General features: G+C 42.3%; 1 protein-coding gene across 4 annotated transcripts in view; it reads left to right on the forward strand.

Moving 5' to 3' along the window:
- The first annotated feature begins 22,827 nt into the window (after positions 1-22,827).
- The window catches only part of GPAT3 (glycerol-3-phosphate acyltransferase 3), a 57,394-nt gene continuing 56,683 nt past the window's right edge, over positions 22,828-23,538 (forward strand). Inside the window, exon 1 of one of the 4 annotated variants that reach the window (XM_082838756.1) lies at positions 22,828-22,967. The gene's annotated coding sequence lies outside the window, so the exon portion shown is untranslated. Of the gene's footprint in view, positions 22,968-23,138; positions 23,416-23,538 lie in introns of those variants that run through there. The other 3 variants (XM_082838757.1, XM_082838755.1, XM_082838754.1) reach the window with 3 other exon arrangements.

The raw sequence follows: 23,538 nt of genomic DNA on the forward strand, positions 1-23,538 counted from the left end.
TCATTATCCATGTCGTTCTGAGTCCCCAAACTCAGAAGATAAGGTGAGATAATCTATTATAAAATCCAAATAGTTTAAAATTTCTAGAAAGCATAATCTCCCTTCAGCCCAAGTTTTACCCCAACATAATGATAATACAATCTTTACCTCAAAATCCCCATAAAGTCCCACCATACGAAATTCTTATAGGAAGGCTCATAAAGCTTGGCATGACTCCTACTGTGATTGATTCCTCCTACAATATTCCAATCTTACCAAGTATTTTCAAAGTATCATTTCCACAGTAGATGTCCAACAGGTACAAGATATGTTTCCAAAAAGAACATTATCAGGCATACCCTTACTTGATGTACCACCAGGAGATCTAAGAAAACACACCAAGAGAAGTCAGCCTTAGAACATACTAGAAAAGAACATTTTAGATCCTAATTATGTTTCCTAGCACCAATGCATACTCTTGTGGGAATATGCTTCCCAACTGTATTAGTTTGCTAGGGCTACCATAACAAAATACCACAGACTGGGGGCTTAAACAACAGAAATTATTTCCGGTTCTGGAGGCTAACAGTCCAAGATCTAGGTGCCAGCAGGATTATTTTTTTTTCTGAGGTCTCTCTCCTTAGCTTCCAGATGGAGGCCTTCTTGCTGTGTCTTCTCATGGTCCTTCTTCAGTGCACAAACATCTCTCGTGTATCCAAACTTTCTCTTCTTTTCTAAATACATGTTTTTAAATTTATTTATTAATTAATTATTTATTTATTTTTGGCTGTGTTGGGTCTTCATTGCTGCACACGGGCTTTCTCTAGTTGCAGCGAGCGGGGGCTACTCTTCATTACAGCAAGTGGGCTTCTCATTGTGGTGGCTTCTCTTGTTGCGGAGCATGGGCTCTAGGCCCGTGGGTTTCAGTAGTTGTGGCGCGTGGGCTCAGCAGTTGTGGCTTGCGGGCTCTAGAGCTCAGGTTCAGTAGTTGTGGCATACGGGCTTAGTTGCTCCGCTGCATGTGGGATCTTCCCGGACTAGGGCTCGAACCCGTGTCTCTTGCATTGGCAGGCGGATTCTTAATCACTGCGCCACCAGGGAAGTCCAAACTTTCTCTTCTTGTAAGGACATCAGTCATTTAGATTAGGGCTCACTCTAATGAACTCATTTTAACTTAATTATCTCTTTAAAGACCCTACCTCCAAATAAGGTCACAGTTTGAGGTACTGTTCGTTAGGGCTTCAACATAAGCATTTGGGGGGACACAATTCAATCCATACCGCTAGCCTAATGCAGTTAGAGTTCCAGATATCTAGTTCACTGGAGATCTGATCCTGACGTTCATTAAATGGTCTCCATAAACAGATGACTTCCAGAAGTAGAAAGCTTTCTCCTGTAAAAAATTAGTAAACAGAAACCTCAATTAAATAAAATTGGGAGACCAGAAGGGGGCGCTCTCACACCCTGAGCCGGCAGCAGAGCTCAGCAAGAAGAAAGACCATTCTTTGCTGGCAAGGACTCAGCAAATGAAAAGCCATGGATGCTTTGTTTACTATCGTCCTCCCAATTTCCATTTCCTCTCTATAAAAGTGTGCTCCTTCCCTTGTTGTTTTGGAACTTGCATGTGGCTTGCCATGGCTGCAGACCACCAAATTGTATTTCTCTGCCGATCCCGAATAAACCCATCTTTGCTGGAGAAATCCCTGGCAGTCTGTTTCAGGTCTACATGCCAAACATTTTATGTATCAAGAAGATGGCATCGGATATTGTCAAAGATAAACAAAGTTGGATATTAGTTAAAGTGGTAAAAAAAAAGATTTTATTTAGTAACTACTACCATAGGAGAAAGAGCTGAGCTCCACTCCAATTTGTGCAGAGGTGACTGGGCATTTTCAAGGAAGAATGAGGGAGTAGGAAGGGGGAGTGAGTGGAGGCTTGAGCAGAAGCAGGGAGGTGAAAAATTACCAGAAAAGAGTAAGAGAGTTGGTCAATGTAAATATGATTAAACCTAGACCGTCTGTGCCTGCTAATTGGCATTTCTTCTAGGCTTCTACCCTTCCAAAGAGACTGGGAGACAGAGACACTATCCCTCCCAATGATTACATTTCAAAGGAATAGTTTTCAGGTCCTTGAGAAAGACATTCTTGGAAAAGGGACAAAGGAAGGATTTATAATTGTAAGTACTTTTTAGTAAATGTTCTAAGAAAGGGAAGTCAGGGGCCTATCATCCGGTATTGGCTGGAACAAACAGCAAATTCTTTTGGCAGTCTTCAGCTTTTCAAGACAGAAATTCAACGGGCAGCAGGGTCATCCCAGGGACATGACCTTAATCTGCTAGAAGCCATTTAGTTTGATCAAGTCTCTTAGTGCATGGGTTTGGATGGAGTCTTTTGTGCCAAGAGTTTTTGCAGTTCTCAGTACAAACATCTTTCTCCCACAACCTTTGGATCAAGATCTATGATCTGATGATGGACTTTGATTGTTTGAAAATCATATTTAGGGATTTTAAAGTGACTGCAAATCTTTCTAAGGATTGGACTTTCCAACCATTGGACTTTGCAACTATTGGATTAACTGACCCTGGAACCCTCTGGAATATTATCAACTGCAACATATCTACATGGTCAAGTGTGCTCTAGGCCTCCAATAATTAGCTGCTATTACTATTATCTTCCAGAGCCTTAAAGAAACCCAAGAGACATCAAGAATAGAAAGAGACAAGGGAGTAATAATGGAAGTTGTTATCTAATTATTTTCTCACCAAGGCATATAGAAACGATTATGTGACTTATTTAATACAATTCAGGGCATTTGTCCTCCACAATCAGACCAACAAAATTCAGACAGCAACTGATACTTTAAACTGTACATTTTTGTCTCCTGAATGAGAGAATCCCTGGGACAGTTCTTCCTGTGATTACCTCATCAAAATGCAACTTGTAATTTAGACATGATTCTGGTGAACAAGATTTACTGTTTCAGCTGCCAAGGTTTCTCTTAGCTCCAGGAAGCTACCTTGTCCAAGGACCTGCCCTTTCTAGAGTGGCTGACATCTAACTGATCGTGCAGGGGTATAAAGGCCTGGTCATTTTGGCCCAATGAGGGACAACTCTTGTGAGTCATATATGTCCCAGAGCTTCCTATGGATTTGGTTTGGCTGAGGCTTTGCCAGGCTTGCGTGACTCTTGGATTTCACCTTCTGCCTAATCCTATTCCCCCACACCACTCCCCAGCCTCCCAGGTGTTGGTGTTACTGAACCAAACTTGAGTCCCCTTACCTGACATGCAGTAAATTTAATCTACTGACACTGGCTTATGGTGAAGGAAGGTGCAGCATTTTTTGCAGGGCACCAAGCAGGGATAATGGAAAGCCAGTGTTCAAAAGACCCAAGCTCCCCGATGGCTTTTAGGAAAGATTGGTTTTTTTTAAATTTATTTGTTTATTTTTGACTGTGTCGGGTCTTAGTTGCGGCACGTGGGATATTTCCTTGTGGAGTTCAGGCTTCTCTCTAGTTGTGGCGTGAGGGCTCAGTAGTTGCGGTGCACGGACTTAGTTGCCCCGTGGCACGTGGGACCTTAGTTCCCCCGACCAGGGATCGAACCCACGTCCCCTGCATTGGAAGGCAGATTCTTAACCACTGGACCACCAGGGAAGTCCCAGGAAAGGATTTTTAAAGGCAACAATGGGTCACAGGGTATCTGATCAGCTTGTGGGCATTCTTCTGATTAATTTGTGGTGAAGTAACAGGGTGATGTTTTGGGAATCTTAACCATTAGTCTTCTGCTTTCCACCGGTCTGTGGTCTACGTGCTTGTGGTCAGCTTGTAGTCACCATCCTCCACAGGGTGGGGGGTCTTATTTTCTGCAGAACAACTCAAAGATATGCCTCAGATTATTATGTCTGTCCCTTCAGGAGGAACTAGGAGTCCTGTGACTCTGCTTTATGACTGAATTGTTGTTTCTTGACTGCTTTTCCTTTGTTTCTGTATTTCCTTGCTTCTCTAATTATTAACTGCTTGAGTCTGCTCTTTGGAACTTGGGGAAGTTCTAGGAGGCTAAAAGTTTTCTACAAACAAGAAGTGGGGCACATGGAGGGGCTTTTGTACCCAAGAAGGCCCCGCAGGGTCCTGCTCGGTTTCATTGGTCCTTAATAAATGCCCTACAGGCAAAATTTCATCTCAGTGGCGGCTTTCAAAGAACACAACATGCACCAGTGGTCAGTTGTACTTTCCAAATATTCAAAATAAACCCATCAGTTGCTCATATTTTATTAAGATGATAAATTACCAGGGGAGGTCTAAGACGCTGCATGTCACTGGTTTGTGCAAGAATTTTTGACCTGACTACAAGTTCTTGAACAAAAATCTGTGATACATAATTTAACCCTGACTATGATCCAAATTGGCTAGTCCTAGGCTGGCTAAAGAATTGGATATAAAAAGAGGTTCAGAATATTTCTTATGATATCGGTGATTGTCACTGCACTTTTTGCCTTTCTCCATTGTTTGACATTCAGGCACTTAATGTTGCTATGAAGTCGTTATCCCAAGGCAATTCCAATTAAAAATACTGTGTCAAAAAAGCAGCCCTGGGCTTCGCTGGTGGCGCAGTGGTTGGGAGTCCGCCTGCCGATGCAGGGGACGCGGGTTCGTGCCCCCGTCCGAGGGTCCCACATGCCGCGGAGCAGCTGGGCCCGTGAGCCATGGCTGCTGAGCCTGCGCGTCCAGAGCCTGTGCTCCGCAACGGGAGAAGCCACACAGTGAGAGGCCCATGTACCGCAAAAAAAAAAAAAAAAAAAAGCAGCCCTGGGACTTCCCTGGAGGTCCAGTGGTTAAGAATCTGCCTTCCAATGCAGGGGATGCAGGTTATATCCCTGGTCGGGGAACTAAGATCCCACATGCCACGGGGCAACTAAGCCAGTGCACTGCAACTACTGAGCACGTGAGCCACAACTAGAGCCTGCGTGCCGCAACTACAGAGCCCACACGCTCTGGAGTCTGCTTGCCACAGCTACTGAGCCCGCGCCACAACGAAGAGCCCGTGCACCGCGAAGAAGATCCCACGGGCCGCAACTAAGACCGACGCAGCCAAAAATAAAATAAGTAAATAAATATTAAAAAAAAAAAAAAAAAGCAGCCCTTATGGACAACTTGGTTCCTTTAGGAGCCGACATTGACCAAAAGGGTGGATCTGAGAATCTCTGGTGAGGAAAGGGGTATAATCCTGGTTTAACAAAGATAGAGGTGCCAACAGAAGAACAAAGGCAGACATTACACACTACAGATAACGCTCTCATGACTTTTCAGAGCAATCATTCTCCTAACGTGATTCCTGGAGCAGCAGCATCTGGGAAGCTGTTAGATATGCAAATTCTCCAGCCCCACCCCAAACCTAAGAAATCAGAAATTCAGGTGGTGGAGCACAGCACTCAGTGTCTCAACAACCTCTCCAAGTGCCTGCCCTAACATTTGAGAGCTGCTATTCAAGACAATCTGCAAGTAACTGAAATTGTTTTCCCTCAGGACTCAGTCAGCATGCCCCAGGGTGGACTCCTAGACAGGCCCTCAAGGATGCTTTCCAGTCAATCAGATGACTTAAGTAAAAAAAATAGAGCCCACTATTCCTAGACTATCTTTTTTCCTCCCATCTTGTCTCCTCCTTTATATATTCTCTTTTTACCTTTATTTAATTGTAACCAAGAGTAAACTCCTAATATGCTACCTAAGTGAAAGGTCTCTGAATTAGTCCCAAGAAAAGCCAATTATTTCTTAATTTTTCTGAAAGTACCATTTTGAGTCTGAGAGAGCTAAACTGGGATTGCCAGGCTGATGATTTAATCTGGACCAACATGCAAACTCCCAATGGTGAGTCTAGTGTAACTGACATCTGGAGCAAGTATGTTGTTTTTTTTTTTAACATTCCTTCCTCTATACAACAAAATTATTTTCAGTAATAATCACAAAATGAAGTAAATAATGATAAAGTCCAGAAAAGAATTGCAAACGTTGAAACTTTTTAAAAAATTGAACTGTATGTATAATTATTCTAGGAAAAATAAGTAAATAAACATCAAATTAATAATAAAATAAATATTAGAGTACAGAAAAAGACAAAATAGTAGATTAATACTTTTTAATTCCACTGATGTATTATTCTTTTTTTTTTTTTGCAATGGGAGAAACTCATATCTACACATTGGTCTATGTAATAATCAATAGTAATATTACAGCTTTTCCACCAGGGACATAAGTAATGAGGTATAGTCTCATTCTGTTTGGAATTCCTATGAAACCCAGGGATTTATGTTCACTACAATATAACAATTTTAGGAACAATGTAAGTTATTGACCTAGTAGTCAAATAAAGCCAGCACAAAGAATAACAATAAAAATAGGGAGACACTTTAGCTGTGTTATTAGAATCATGTTAGTTATAGGTTTGATGCTTCAGAGGTATGTGCTTGCTTGCTTACATTGGAATCCAATAGTATTCATCTCTGTTAAATATCTGTGGCATTTTAAATAGATGAGTTAATGAAAACTCAAATCATTTCAAGGAAAGACTTCATTATTTTACCTTTCTATTTGCATTTTTAGACATCTATTTTTCTCATAAAAAGGATCATAGCAGGAAAATGGAAAGCAATGATTGCACTTGTGACATCAAATTTTGAACAAATATGCATAGAAATAAATAAGTATCATAAAGGAAAAAATAAGTTATCTTAACAGCATATCATTATTTATATAGTTTCTTCAAAATGAATGGAGTGTGTGATGGCCATAGATGTGCTCCAGTCAGGTCTTCTTCAAGAGAACCCACTGCGGGAGCACAGTTGGTGGAAAGCCTCCACTTGCAGCCCCTGTGGATTCTGTGGCCATCCTGCCCCCACCCCCATCCTGACTGCTTCGAATCAATCCATGAGATGTTGGAGGAACTAATGTAGGCCCATTCTTAAGAGATACCAGAGTCCTTCAACAGGGGATTGTGGCTCAAGGACTCCCTGTCAGCCTGGTAAAGATTTTCTTAGCTTGCCCTGCAGCCTGAGACTCCTCCTCCACTGTCTTCCTTCCTTCCGTTTCTCTTTCCCAGGTGTCAGAGAGCTGGCATTCTGAAGCCTCTGCCCGCTTACTCTCACTCTCTCTCCCCATTTATCTTTCACGGGCATTTTCCCCAATGTGTCTCTTGCACATTTAATCCTATCTTTGTGTCTGCTTCTCAGCAGAAGGACCCACAAGGACAGAGTACCTGTGTTTTCATACACCTATGAAGGTTTTTCTGAGCCATAAAGATCACAGTTTCAAATTTGTGCCAGTTTAAAAAATAATCTCCAATCACTGATCCAACATGAATATTCATGCTGATCATTTTACAGGTCGAAACAAAATCATTCTCGGGGTTTTTTTTTTTTTTCCAGCTTTATTGAAGTATAATTTAAAAACAAAATTATATAAATTTAAGGTGTACAATGTGATGATTTCATATATATATATATATATATATATAGTGAAATGATTACCACAATAAAGTTAGTTAATACGTCCATCACCTCACATAGTTGTCATTTTCTGTGTGTGGAGTGAGAACATTTAAGGTTTTCTCTCCTACCAATTTCAAGTATACAATACAGTATTATTAACTATAGTTACCATGTTGTACATTAGATCCCCATACTTATTCATCTTGTAACTCAAAATTTGTACCCTTTGACAAACATCTCCCCATTTTCTCCACCCCTCAACCCTTGAAAACCACCATTCTACTCTCTGTTTCTCTGAGTTCAACTTTTTTAGATTCTACATATAAGATTTTATATATAAGATCATACGGTATTTGTCTTTCTCTGGAACAAACAGTAAATCTTTTGGCAGCCTTGAACTTTTTTATATAGTAACTCAGTAGGGGTCTGGATGGCCTCAGGGAGTGGGCTTAGGCTGCTAGAAGCCGTGTAAAAGTTTGGTGGAGTTTCCTACTGCAGGGGATTGAATGGCGTATTCAAGCCAAGAGTTTTTTCAGTTCTCAGAAGTTTTAGTCAACCAAGTCCTTATTTCCTAGAGACGCAATGTTGTAAATTGGAATTTCATTCCTGGGAACCCGTTTCATACTACAAATATATCAGAACTGAGGAAGAAATGAAGTAGGGAGAAAACAAATGTAAATCTTTGCTTTTATCAACATGAATTAACTAAATACAAAATATGATTCATAACCACAGAAAATGTTTTGAAGCACTTATGAGTGAGGTGTACTGCTAATAGGTTCCCACATCAGTGGCTCTCAAATCACTTAAGAATCACCTAAGATTTATATTTATTGTCAAAAGAATGCCATGTAAAGAGACAGATATGCACACAGGGAGTATGCCCTGTGAACATGAAGGCAGGAATGGGGTGATGCAAATACAGGCCAAATAATGTCAGGTTGCAGGCAAACCACTGTTACAGGAATGGGGACCCCTTCCAGGGCCCGAGAGTGGGCTCTTGTCTAACACTCAGAAATAAATTGTCCGAGGAGACACGCGTACTGACAAAGCAAGAGACGTTATTGGGAAGGGGACCCCAGGCGGAGAGCAGCAGGGTAAGGGAACCCAGGAGAACTGCACTGCCACGTGGCTCACAGTCTCGGGTTTTATGGGAATGGGATTAGTTTCTGGGTTGTCTCTGGCCAATCATTCTGAGTCAGGGTCCTTCCTGGTGGTGCACGCATGGCTCAGCCAACATGGATCCCAGCGGGGAGGATTCTGGGAGGTTGGTAGGACATATGGACTGGCGTCTCCTCTCTCCTTTTGGCCTTTTCCGAATTCTTCTGGCTGGTGGTAGCTTGTTAGCTCCGCGTTCCTTACCAGGACCTCCCGTTCTAAGAGAACTCACGTAAGTGGTTACTATTGGGCCTGGCCAGGGCAGGCAGTTTCCGTCAGCGTTTCCCCTGACACCACCAGAAGCCAGGAAAGGGGCACAGGACAGAGTCTCCCTCCTGGCTCTCAGAAGGAACCAGCCCTGCCCTGCTGAGTTTGTACTTTTAGCCTCCAGAACTGTGAGACAGTGAGTTTCTGTTATCTAAGCCAACTGGTTTGAGGTAATTTGTTAAGGCAGTCCTAGCATATTAATTCATTTCCTAAAGCAGAAGATCATCCTCCTGTTTAAAAGCCTCATTGTGTAATACACCTAATCTTCTACCACCCTAAACCACAAACCTCTTCTCCACTCTCCACCAAGATCATGCCCTTTCTCTATAACATTATTTTCTTATATCCCTGCTTTAGTCTGTTTAGGCTGCTATAACAAAAATACAATAAACTAGGGAGTTTATTAACAACATTTATTTCTCACAGTTCCAGAGGCTGGGAAGTCCAAGATTATAGCGCCAGCAGATTTGGTGTCTGATGAGAGCTTCTTCTCACTGTACCCTCCCATGGCAGAAGAGATGTGTTGGCTTTCTGGGGTCTCTTCTGTAAGGACACTAATCTCAGTCTTGAGGGCTCTGCTCTCCTGACTCAATCAGCTCCCAAAGACCCCAATTCTAGTACCATCACCTGGGGGTTAGGACTAAAACTATGAGTGCTGGGGGGACACACACACAAACATTCAGGCCACAGCAATCCCTTTCATGTCTTCTCGCTTTTCTATAAATCTACATTCCACCTATTGGCGTTCTAGTTTTTCCATTGTAGAAAGTTATTTTTGCTCCTATAGATTTTTTTTATCAATATCAACCATTTTTCTAAAATGTGAATGTCATACAAATAGAGATTATTTATCTCTCCCCAAACTCCCCCTTTATTTTCAATCCCTAGAATAGGCCCAGATCAAAGTTGACATTAAATAAATATTTCAGGAATGAGTACAATTTGGTTCTTAATTATTGACTGTTGGGCTAGTTAGGTGTTTCTTGGATTTTTGTCTTCCTTCAGAAAGATTCTAAGTTCTTGGAGGGCAAGAATCTTGCCTTATACTTTCCTTGTATTCATGAATTCACTCCTAATGAATACCTGCTTTAAATCAGGTACCCTGCTAGCTACTGAAGGTACATTGAATAATAAAATAGATATGGTGTCAGCTCCAATGTAATTTATAATCTAGCTGGAGACAGAAACATTATAGACATAATCTTATATGATGACATAATTACAATTCTGATCAACACTTTGTAGGAAAAATATAGAAAGCTAGAGGCAAAGATAGCTAAGGTACCTACTCCCCCTAGTGTTGGGATCAGGAAAAGTCTTCTCAAGGACCTAAAAGTTTGGAAGGAAAGGGGCCGGGGAAAGAACCAGTGCTCAGGCAAAGGAAGTCAGGGGTGTGGAAGTCCTGACCAAAACTTGGCAAAAGGGTTACCTGAGTTGAGAGAGAAAACTAATATATATTTTGGAATCTTATTTTGACTCAACTGTGAAATGTTTCTTTATTCTGGGATATCACCTGAATGAACCCTTTGATTACACAAATGTAAAGCAAGTACTTACCCTTTGCTTTTAGGAGAGAACTGAAAGAAAAACAAGGATGTAGATGTTTTAGACGGAAGTCTTAGTCAGTGCTTGGACTCTAAATAGTTGTAGATAGTTGAATCATTACTGCATACTGAGACTCATCTGCTTCTGTGGTGAGAAATGTTTCTTGATTTTATTTATACCTAGAGTTGATGGTTACAGCAAAGGGGGCTTACCCTTGAGGAGGTGGGTGTGGGCTTATTCAAGAATTGCTTGCAGAAGATCCAGAGCTTTTGTCCCAGGGCCAAAGAGCCAGAGCCTTCACCTTAAGCTAGAGGAGACAGTAATGGGGAAGAGGCCTGGACTTAGTACAACCTTATCTGTGCTGGAATGCTGATACCATACACACGACTCTAAGACTGCATAACCCCAAATATGCTGATGACTGCTTTCAAAATGACTGCTCCAATAGCAGAGCGGAGAACGGATCGGGAGGGACAAAAGTGGATTCATTCTCGCTTATTCTGTACTTATGGACTTTGATAGTTAATTTCTTCGTATGCACTGGACTATTTTATTCCCCCTCAAACTTCCAAGATTTATCATACTATCTGGCATATACATAGTATGTCCTCCATATTTGCTTATTGAATGAATGGACTTTTTCATTAGGAAATTATTTTAAAGGTCATTATGTAGAGTATGGAGTAAGACATCCTCAGATCACCAGAATTTGGAAATAAGAACACCCTTTGAGAATGAAAATAATGTGTATATATATATATATATATATGTATTTCTTTGCTCATCATTTTTTTTCTTGATTTCTTATTCTCACTGTTTTCCAAAAATGATTTGAGGGGATGAATGAAACCATGCATAGTGAGCCATTGGTAGCGGGGGAAAAAAAAAGATAAATCAGAAAAAAGAAAAAAAAAAACAGTCAACGTGTTGCCAAAGAGATGTGGGGAACATCCATGAAGGTGACTAGAGTAAATGTCCTAGAAGAATGACCAGAAAATGACTAATGTGAAAAGAATCTGTGACCTCACTGACTATTGAGAAACAGGTTTAAAGAAGGAAGGCAAGCAGTCCAGGTGAAATCAGGAAAAGAAAAGAAACCAGAGAGGCTGACTTGGTTGTCATCACGTAGCTATCATGCAGCTTGACCAGAGGGGGTACTGGATGGTGGTCACTCATCTTTCAACCCCACAGTAGTGATTCTGCTTCAGGTTTCTCTTGGCCCTGGATGAAAAAGTTTTCTACACTATACTGCTCTCTTGCTCTCATTTCTTTTGATTGTGAGTTTGGCCTTCCATCCCTTTGACACATTGAAGCAAGAGGCACTATATTTTGAAAATGTTCTGGCTACTAGAAAAAAATATATAGGATCGTACATGGCACTTGGCATTCTGATTTGTACCTCAGTCTCCTGTGAATCTGATTATTATGAACTGGCCACAAAGCCCAACCAAATCAAGCTTTTGACTTTAAAACCAAAGGCCATTTTAGCTGTCTCAAAAGGAGATGATCACACTAAGGTCGTGGTGGGTCCCCATTTTTGATATTCTGTCTCATCCTCTCTAACCCCATCGGAGTGCTACGGGAAGAGCCTGCCTCCTCAGGGTAGCTCATTCCCAGACTCTCTTGTTGAATCTCTGCTGTGGAGTCATTGGCGTGGCTTTGGCTTTAGGAAGTCTGGGGAGACTGGGTCATGGTATTTTCCAGGTAGGAGTCATGGAAAAAATCCCCACCAGATGTACTTTTGTAAAGACAGGTCAATAGGAAAATCTAAGAGGCTGACGCTTCAGTCAAAAGTAAGCAAGATGATGTTCTCTTTAACTCATTCAACACACGTGTGTAGGTGAACCATCTACTTTTTAAGGTCTTTAGTGACAGACTCATAGGCTGGGCTTTCCCTGGTTCCAAAGAATACTTCCTCTGGTTTTAAGTTCATCAGACTCAGAACCATATCACCATCTTCTTGGGGTACTCAAACCAGAGAATTCTCAGATCTCTAACATGTTTGTTTAGGCTAATTTAAGAAATGTTGAATAAAAGAGTGGATGGAGGGCTTCCCTGGTGGTGCAGTGGTTAAGAATCCACCTGCCAATGCAGAGGACACGGGTTCGATCCCTGGTCTGGGAAGATCCCACAGGCCGTGGAGCAACTAAGCCCGTTTGCCACAACTACTGAGCCCACATGCCACAGCTACTGAAACCTGCATGCCTAGGGCCCATGCTCCGCAAGGACAAGCCACCGTAATGAGAAGCCCGCGCACCACAACGAAGAGTAACCCCCGCTCGCCGCAACTAGAGAAAGCCCGCAGCAACGAAGACCCAACGCTGCCAAAAATAAATACATAAATAAATTAATTAAAAAAAAAAGTGGATGGCCACTACTTAATCACAGAGGACTTATGGACCCCTGAGAATATGTCTGTGTCCCCTGTGGGTTCCAGGGACTCCATTTTGAGAAGCACTGGGGAGACGATGGTTTTCACCTGATTGTTTACTCATGGACAAAGTTGAGTGACCAGTTTTCTTTGCATTTAGGTTGAAGTTCTGCCCAATGTGTTGTTAGTCTTTTAATGAGAGCAATATGTGACAGACTAAAATGTAAATAAAACAAAAACGTTTTGGTTTGTTAAAATAACAATAAGAATTGTGGAGATTATTGAAGCCTAGAAATCAATCAGGAAGTGCTTGGCACCATTATCTCTATCAAGCTTTGCTCAACTAAACTCTGATTTGATAAGGGTCGTGTTTTTCTTCAGGACTCCAGGGAGGGGACAGATAAAGAGTAGTGGGTGAAGCATTATAAATAATCGGACTGTGTTATAACAGTCATCATGGTAGTTGAAAAGATTTTATTTTTAACAGAGGCCAGAGTGCATTGAAGCTATTAGTTAGTCAGCAGGTTGTTTTCTTTTTTATTGTCTTTGTCAGCCAGTTGCTCTCTGCTCAAAATGCAGAGGTGAACTTTAGCACTATATATTACAGGGTGGTGACAGCCATTCATTAATTAAAGGAAACGTTCCTGATTTGAAAAGATTTTAACTTATGAACATGCAGAATGGAAGACTCCAAGACTAATTCTGGGATAAGATTGACAGTTTAACTACTAACCTACTTATTTTTATTCTGCCTTAGTGAAGGGAAGGTATGTTCCTGAATAATATTTAAAATACTAGTTTCCATTTATTACCACTTGCCCAAATATATAATTCAGAGCTGCCTTTGGTCTTTTAAATTTTTTATTTTTAAAAGTTTTAAAAAATTTCCCTGACATGTGAATACTTTAAGGAAAGAGACAGAAAATCAATCTCTATGACAAGTTTTCCAGTCATGAATGAATTTCAGTGTGGGATTGATTAGACCATTAGAGAATTATACATCATGAAACCATGCCTGGAATCACCAAACAAGCAAGACCTATGTACATGCATATATGTGTGTGCATGTAGATACGGTGCAATACTTTCACCAGAGAGATGAGTACTTTACCCACTCTCTCTAGAGAGTAGCTAGATGATGTATCAGCATCTGAGCAAAATGTTGTTATTATCCAGAAAATTCAAATATAAAGTCAATTTAAAAAATCTGTTAAAGGTTTTAGTGGTTATTATAATAATGTAATGATCCTTACAAAATTGGAGCCATATTTTGGGAAGATTGATAAGTTATGGATACTACTGGGGATAAAAGTGATTACAACTGTCTGAGGAAGAAGACCCTCCCTAAGTGAACCATTTCTTAATGGAAAATTTTGCCAACATTCTTATTATCCTCCACTTTTATTTTCCTTTGTTATCATCTCTCTCCCCTTCCCCAGAGGTGCCAAATTCTATGGTGAGGTCTTCTGTCTTAATATTGTTCTGGAGACACAGGGCACTTGGCCATCAAACTCCTTCTCTAATCTTTCTAACAAAAAATAAAATAAGAAAGGAAGAAAGAAGAGAAAAGAAAAAAAAATAATGAAATCTAAATAATGATGAATAATGAAATCTAAATAATGATGAATACTGAAATCTAAATAATGGAATCTAAAGCTTTGGTGGTGATGGGGTAATAGAATTCCTGGTGGAAGAAATTCTGACTAATCAGGACTAGCTGAAATTTAACTATATTCAAATTTAAATAACTACTGAAAGAAGCTGGGCAGGTAATGAAAATGAGGAAGTAGGCTGGGATTAAGAAAAATTTTGATAAGTACTTAAGTAAAAAGTACATGTCATTTTCTCCTTAAGTCCACTCTACTATAAGAAATACATCAGTGCCATGGTGATGACAAAAGACCACAAGGGGGATGGACATAGAGTACACAGGAGAGGTTATGTCCTATAGGAATGGGAGCTCAGTGCTGCCTGATTCTAAGAGAATCCAGAAATTCTAATCTTAGTGTGAATATTTTAATATGTGGGCAATCAATTCAAATTTTCTAAAAAACATTGTATGGATCATTGTAAAGGCCCTCTGGTTTCTGACTGCTGATTTACATATAACCAGTGAATAAATGGATTGGGAAAAGGAGAGCCTGGGCTTTCTTGTCAGAGACTTTTTTCTGTCAGTGTACATAATCCTTGAAGCCACACTTTTGTCCTTTTGGGGCATCCTGTTCAATTTAGCAAGTGTGCATTGAGTATATCACTATATCATAACAGTGTGCCCTGGGATGAAACATTTTCGTCATTGGTTCTTACTTTGGAGACTTGATCTGAACATTTGTAGGTTCAGATATCACGTCCTATCACAGTGGTTCCCAATCAGACTGTAGATTAGAATTCAGAGGGTCACATCCTGGATCCAAGAATTAGGTTCTAAGGCCATCCATAAAGAAAAAGTTGGGTATGTCAAAATTATCCTTGAAAAGTTACCTGGGAATGCTCCATCATGGAGACTGATAGACTCTATCACCGTGTCAGTTTTTCCTTCAGTATTGGAATAGGTTCATTGTTTCCTGGACTGAGCACAGATGAACTAGTTGCTTGACTTTCAGGGCTAAGCTCTTAAAAACATGCACTCTAGCATTAAACACCAGAATCACAGTCAGTGGAGGAAATGTTCACACTTTTAGAGACCTCCCAGGAACTGAGAACTTCAGAAGGAAAAGCAGATTTATGTTCCTCATCTGAACATGTTACCTACAATTCAATTTTGGCTCTTCTCATTATTTTAGTCATAAAATTTAATTCAAATAAATTAAATGAGACATAAAGTACGGCATGAGGTATTAGGCAGCTTCACTTTAAGTAATGTGCCTCCATGCACTGTCGTGTTTTTGTTGGAGAAATACTTTTATGTAGGTCAGTAATTCTCAAAGGATAGTTCAGGGACTCCAGAAGTCCTTGAATCCCTACAGGGCATGAAGTCACAACTGCTTTTATAGTAATATTTAGAGGTTATTTTACTTTTTTACTCTTATTTTCTCACACGTGTGATTGACGGTCTTTTTGATGTGTATACCTGGTCAGGCTCCTCAGTTACTTAATCAAACACTAATCAAGGTGCTGCTGTGACATTATTTTTTATAAGTGATTAAAGTACATAGTTGACTTTACGTAGGTGAGATTATTCTAGATAACCTGGGTGGGCCTGGTTAAAGAAGAACAGAATCTCAAGAATGAGTTTTCTGGAGTTCATTTTCTAATTTAACTAGTTAAAGACACTAATGCCTCTATTTTCAGTGCTAGAAAGGGCACTGGTAGTCCATTTCATAATATGTAAGAGATACCCAAAATATGGCCATTGGATACTTCTAATCAATAGCAGGAGAAGGCAAAGTTCTGGGTGACCATGTATTAGCTATTTTAGAACATTTTAGTCAAACTGAGGAATATAATGAAATTGGCTAGTTGCTCCTAACTGCCCTACAGCAGGGAAGAGAAAAAGCCTTCAAATTCTCAGGTTGAACTTCACATAAATGGTCTGAAAGCTTCTTATCTGCCCAGAAGGAAATCCTTATCTCCTATAGATATTGGCCAAGATTTCTGAAAACCAAACCTAGAGTCTCATCCTTCAGTGGCTGAACTACAACACAAAAGTGAGGGCATTGATTGGGAAGAAACAGGATCCTGAAAATTGGCATGGGGACATCTATGGGCAGATCTTGATAAAGCTAAGAACACAGAACTCCTCCCCTAAATTCTGCTGAGTCATCTTTGCCAGTAGAAGCAGCTTTCTACCTCTGTCCAAAGAACCTGTAATGGCCTCCCCTGAAGTACTTGCCCTGCAAGACACTGCTGATCCTCCTCAGGACCTAACTCTGTCACTCTTTGCTTCTAGAACTGTAATTAAACTCAAGTCCCGGCAGGCCCTGAAAGGTGAGGTACAAAGTATGAGGTACCTCCATGAGAAGGTGAGCTATGCTCCAAAAGAACTGAATGATTTTTCCAGTTTATACAGGCAGAAATCTAGGGACTCTGCATGGAAATGGATATTAAGGGTGTGAGAGCATGGTGGGAGGAATAGAAAGTTGGATCAGGTGGAATTTATTGAGATGGACCCACTAAGCAGAAATTCTAGGTTTCGCGTTTTAGCTCAAGGGGTTAGAAAGAACTCTAACAGTTTGATTTGTTATTGAAACATGGATCCATAAGTGGTCTGCACTGAATAAGTTCAAATGCCAGAATTGTGTTGGTATACTGTAGAGGAAGCATCCAAAGGCTTAGGGAGATGGAATGTTAGAGTGGGTTTATCATGTAAGACCTGATCATTCACCCTGGGAAGGTCCAAAGACATACCTTTTACCTCAGCTTTGAGAAATGTGTTTGTGAGAGGAGCCCCAGAATCTTTGAAGAGCTCGGTGGTTGCTCTTCTCTGTAGGTCAGAATTTACAGTGGGAACTGCTACTATTCAACTAGTGTCCCTAAATGCAATGAGGATAACAGGACTCCAAGAAGCCAGGTACCAAGTGGCTGTATTTGATTACCAAAGACAAAGTGAGTACGATTGTAATGGGCAGCAGAGTCAAAGTATAGAGTAATCAGAATAGTCTGACTCAAAGAAGCCTGTGGCGTTGAATAACTGATCAAAAGAAATAGATGGCAATCAACTAAATTCTCAGTTGTATAAGTGGAAAAGTTCTAGGTTAGTCAACAGATATCTAACTCAAATCCCCAAAGAGTCACAATCTCTTGATTAATTCACAAACTTTAGCCAGTTTACAGACCCAGAACCACTTGAAAGAAGGGGAGGCCGGGTTCCCTTGAAGACTGCCAAAGTTTTATAATGTTATTCTGTTTCCCAGTCTTCTACAAAGGGACCTAAGGCCATTTATCAGGGTGACTGCTCTTTGAAGAAAGGGAAATAATCAGACTTTTCAGGGATTACTGGACACTATTTCTGAAGTGACACTAACTGCTAGAGACCCAAAATGTCACTCTGGTCTATCAGTGAAAATAGGAGCTTGTGGATGTCAGGTGAACAATGGTGTTTTAGCTCAGGTGCATCTAACACTGGGCCCAATGAATTCCCAAATCCATCCTGTGGCTATTTCCCCAGTTCTGGGATGCATAATTGGAATAGACATACTCAGTAACAGGCAGGATCCCCATGTTGGATCCCAAACTTGTGGAGTGAGAGATTTGGATGAGAGGTCAGGAGAGTGGTGTGCAAAGGGCAGGGTGTGGGAGGATGAGAGTGGGGCTGGGGCACTGTGATGTGATCAAGCAACCAGATAAGAAGCTCTGCAGAAACCAGGGGAAGGTGAGAAAGGTTTTGCTGGAATGTCAGGGAGTTAAAGTTGGAGTGCTTTAAGATCCAGCCTAAGATATTTGATATATTTGGACTTTAATTTGTGACCATTAGGGAGTCACTGCTGGCTTTGAACAAGAGTGTGGCATGAAGTAAAACTCTGTGCAGGTGGAAGGGGCAGAAGAGTGGGAAGGAGCTACAGATAAATGACACAGTTCCTGGTATTAAGCAGTTTACAGTGGGATGATGAAGCAAATACACAAATCAAGGTGGGGTATGATGAAGGCCCAAGAAAGGTGTGAAATGAGAGAAAAGAGAGGTCTCACACAGAGACTGCAGACAAGAAATGCAAGACTTGTCTGTTCAAAAAATGCTTCAGCAATCTGCTACACCCCCAGATTTCTCCTTTGCCAGTGTGGATTCCTCCTTCTTAAATTAAATCAATATCTGCCATTTGGCTCCAACTATGACATCTTATTTGCCATAGGCATCTATTCATGAGAGTATTGACATTTGCTCAAAGCTTTGTAGCCTAAACTCCTCTGTTCACAATTGCTGTCAAAGCAGGGGTATGGAAAAAGATGCAGATAATACAACAAGTCCTCAGGTAAGGAGGAGCTCTTCAGAATCAATTCTTCTTGCGTTGGCTCCTGGAGAATTACCTGGACTCCCACGGTCTTTTCCTGTTTATTTATTTATTTAGTTTATTCATGAAGTAACTAACAATGTTGTGTTAGTTTCAGGTGTAGAGCAAAGTGTTTCAGTAATATATATATATTTTTTCATATTCTTTTCCATTATAGGTTATTACAAGACATTGAATATAGTTCCCTGTGGTATACAGTAGGTCCTTGTTGTTTATCTATTTTATATATAGTAGTGTGTATCTGTTAATCCCAAACTCCTAATATATCCCTCCTCCCACCTTTCTCCTTTGGTAACCGTAGGTTTGTTTTTCCCATGGCCTTTTGTCATTAGTTAAATATAAAACTCCCCTCTTGTCCGAACTCTAAGGGCTTGCTACTCAAGGTGTGTCTGTACATCAACGACATCAGCATCACCTGGGAGCTCTTAGAAAGGCAGAATCTCAGGCCCCATCCCAGCCCTAGGAAGAATCTTCAATCCCAGGAGCCCCAGGGATTCCTACCCACTTTAAAGTTTGAGAAGCTCTGGACTACCTGCTAATCCCTCTTCTTCATTCTCCTATACAACTTCATTTGGCCTCAGATGTTGACAAGGGGTCATGCATGGACTTGACAGTTTTATCAAAAGTCTAATATTTTAAGACTGGAAGGGATCTTAGAAATTATGTAAGAATAAGGGAACCATGTGATTTTTCACTCAAACCAGGACATTTTTGAGAGTGAAAGGAAGTGTCATTAAAAATATATGCCAGGGACTTCTCTGGTGGCTCAGTGATTAAGAATCCGCCTGCTAATGCAGGAGACATGGGTTCGATCCCTGGTCCTGGAAGATCCCACATGCCGTGGAGCACCTAAGCCCGGGCACCACAACTACTGAGCCTGTGCTGTAGAGCCCACGAGCCACAACTGCTGAGTCTGCGAGCCACAACTACTGAGCCTGTGTGCCACAATTACTGAAGCCCATGCGCCTAGAGCCCGTGCTCTGCAACAAGAGAAGCCACTGCAATGAGAAGCCCGCACACAACAACGAAGAGTAGCCCCTGCTCGCTGCAACTAGAGAAAGCCTGCACACAGCAACAAAGACCCAATGTGGCCAAAAAACAAAACAAAACAAAACAAAATATATATATATATATATATATATACACACATATGCCAGGACAACAGGTGAAAAACAGGATTGTCTTGAACAACCTCATTACTGAGTATATACTATCAGCTAAAGTTTAAATGTATAATCTCAAGTCCCAATAACAACCTCTCCAGGTAGGTGTTATTATCCCCAGTTTACAGATATGGTAAGAGTAGGGGGGTTGAACTGTAGCCTCCTAAAAGATATGCCCAACTCCTAACCTGCGAATGTGACCTCATTTGGAAAAGAAAATTCTTTGCAGATTAAGTATAATTAAGTGAAAAATCTCAAGATGAAATCATCCTGCATTAGAATGGGCCCTAAATCCAGGGTGATAAGTGTCTTCAAAAGATAAAGGAAGAAAAGGCCATGTGAAGACTGAGGCAGTGAGTATGCTGCCACAAGCCAAGCAACACTGGTAGCTACCCAAGAAGCTGTAAGAAGCAAGGACAGATTCACCCCTAGAAACTTTGGAGGGAGCTTGGCCCTGTAGGCACCTCCATTTCAGACTTCTGGCTCCTAGAACTGAGAGAATCAATTTGTGTTGCTTAAAGTCACTAAGTTTGTGGTAATTTGTTATGGCAGCCCTAGGAAACTAATATAGTGAAGGGAGTTGTAAGTGCAGGAAGGGAGGGAGGATCCTTCCTAGGTTTAAATGAAAGAGCCTTAAAGTGTGCAAAAAAGGGCAGGTGAGGTGAGTGAAAGGGAGCCTGGGGACCACCACCATTACTTCTTCCCTCTCCCTCCCTCATCACTGCAGAGATGAACCTATCTTGGCTCTCCTGTGTTTTAGGTGAGATAAAGATGGAGAGCTTGGGCTTCTCTGGTGGCGCAGTGGTTCAGGGTCTGCCCGCCAATGCGGGGGACATGGGTTCGAGCCCTGGTCCGGGAAGATCCCACATGCCAAGGAGCAACTAGGCCCGTGTGCCACAGCTGTTGAGCCTGTGATCTAGAGTCTGAAAGCCGCAACTATTGAAGCCCATACACTGCAACTACTGAGGCCCCAGTGGCTGGAGCCTGTGATCTGTGGCGGGGGAGGCCACCGCAGTGAGAGGCCCGCACACGGCAATGAGGAGTGGCCCCTGCTCCCCATAGAGAAAGCCCACATGCAACAATGAAGACTCAATGCAGCCAAAAAAAAAAAAAAAAGGTGGAGAGCTTTTACACTTGCACCAAGCTGCCTTCGATGTTTGCACAGAGCTTTGTCCTTAACAGAGCAATTTCAAACTCATAATCACATTTGACACTAAAAAGAATCCATTTTACTGATGAGAAAGCTGAAGCACAGAAGACTAAACGAATTGTTCAAACTTACAAGTGTCTGTGTCAGTCTAAGACTTCAGACTCCACGTTATTACCATTCCACCATTCCGTTATGGGACAATAATTCTTTTCTTTTTAAAATTTTTATTCATTTATTTATTTTTTGGCTGCATTGGGTCTTCATTGCTGGCGCGACCTTCCTCTACTTGCAGCGAGCAGGGGCTACTCTTCGTTGCGGTGCATGGACTTCTCATTGCAGTGGCTTCTCTTGTTGCGGAGCACGGGCTCTATGCATGCGGGCTTCAGTAGTTGTGGCACATGGGCTCAGTAGCTGTGGCTCACGGGCTCTAGAGCACAGGCTGAGTAGTTGTGGTGCACGGGCTTAGTTGCTCCGCAGCATGTGGGATCTTCCCAGACCAGGGCTGAAACCCGTGTCCCCTGCATTGGCAGGCGGATTCTTAACCACTGTGCCACCAGGGAAGTCCCTTATGGGACAATAATTCTTACATAAAGAATAAACCAAAACCAAAGAAGTAAACCTCGTTCATGAAATTTGGTTATGAGCAACAAGAAATCATTGGAGACTGTGGGCACTCAGCTCCTCTGTCTGGATGGGCAGAAAAAGGCCATCCTTAAACGAAATTACCTGCACTGAGACTTGTTGGGTAAACTTTGGTACAATCATTCAGCATTCCTTAGTCATCTTCCTTTGAGGAAATAAAAGGAGGGTAAGAGCTTTGCCTGAATGTATAGTGTTAAATGAGTCAATATAACCTTTGAAGTTTTGTGCTAAATATTTGTTTGTTTCCAGCAAAGACTTTGGACGAATTTTGGCATGTGTGGTTTTTTGTTGTTGTTGTTTGTTTTCGTAAAATGGCAGACTATGAAGAGGTTTAATTTTGAGAAGCCAAGCGCCTGAAACTTCTTCATTCTCAGCTTGGTTTTTAGGACCAAGTTACAGTTTTTTTCCCTTCCTAGTGGGGTAAGGAGTTGTGATACCTGCCTTGCAGGAGGTGCAGAAGCCAAACATTTACATTCTTTGCAGGGGGTTCTCCTCTCTTCCGCTCTCCATTTCCTCCACACCCTGGGCCGAGGCAGCCTCTTTCGCAGTATTTGTTGTCAATACTCTTTGAATTCAGTTTGCTTGCCGTCCCAGTTTTTCTAGCTTGAAATTACACCCGAAAGAGACCTGTACGAGATTTTGGTCCCATTCAGTGACGATCTGGAAACGCTGGGAGCCTGATTTTCTTATCTACTACATCTCAACATCCCTTCTCAGGCTTACTCTTAAAAACAGATCAGGTTTCTAAGAGGCATGAACCGCAGTGAAGTAAATACCCGTACAAGCTTTTTGCCCTTTACTGTTCTAAGAAGGGCTAACGAGGCAGCGATGCGGGCACTGAATTCCCTGGAAGCGCGCGTCAGCTGGATGAAGCTTGCGGGGGCCCGGTGTTTTTCTGTGGCTTCTGTGAGAATCGTGTTGGGTGAAAGGTAGGGGAAGCTGTAGTTGGAATCTTGCCCCAGGAAGAGAGCGACCCTCGGCGGAAGGATTTCTGTGCCAAGGAACGGCGGCTGAGCCGGGAAGGCGACTCGTGGAGAAAACTTTCCACTTTCAGGAAGAGCAAGATCTCGCCCGGTAGCTCCGTAGAGTAGGGAGGGGAAGGAGGAGGGAGAAGAGGGAGTGGGAGACCTGGAAGCGGAGGAAGCCGCAGCTCAGCAGCGCCGCGGGCATTTCCCTCTCCTTGACAGCCCTGCCGAGAGGTCGTTTTATACACACACAAGCAGGACCTTCTCAAGCGTTCCGGACACTTCAGTAGTTCATTCCGGGGGTGAGAAAATTCTAACGTGTTGCAGATGAAAACTCTGTTCCCTGAAGAACCTCCTCTGGGAGTGCTGGCGAGGCGGGGCGCGGGGAAGACTGGAGGCCGCCCGGGAGGCTGCGGCGCTTTCCGTGCAGATCCCTACTAGAAGCTCCCCGTTGGGTGGCGGAGGAGGTGGGGCGAGGGCAGGGTGCAGAAATTGGGCGCTGGGCGTCCGAGCCAGCCCACCAGCAGCGCAGTCCTGGACCAGGCGTCAGTTCCGCCAGCGGCTGGTGTGAGGTGGTGCGGTGCACGGCGCCGCAGGGATCCTCGTTCCGGGAGGGCCTCCGTGACTCAACGCTGAGTTGCCCCAATCACCACCCAACTGAAATCAGGCACAGGGTGGGATACGTTCCCCGCTGCGCTCGCGTGTCTCCACGCTCACCCCCAGCCCTGGTCGCCTGGCGGGCGCTACCAGGTCTGCGCAAGCGGCAGCAGGGGGCCTGGGCCTCCAGCCCAGAAAGAGTCAGCCGGCCGCGGCGAGGTGGAGCCCGAAAAGGAAGGAAATTGCTGTCCTCCTGAAAGTTTTTCCCGTCCTCTC

This window comes from Leucopleurus acutus (genome assembly GCF_964270905.1).
Source record: "Leucopleurus acutus genome assembly, chromosome: 4".
Taxonomy (NCBI): domain Eukaryota; kingdom Metazoa; phylum Chordata; class Mammalia; order Artiodactyla; family Delphinidae; genus Leucopleurus; species Leucopleurus acutus.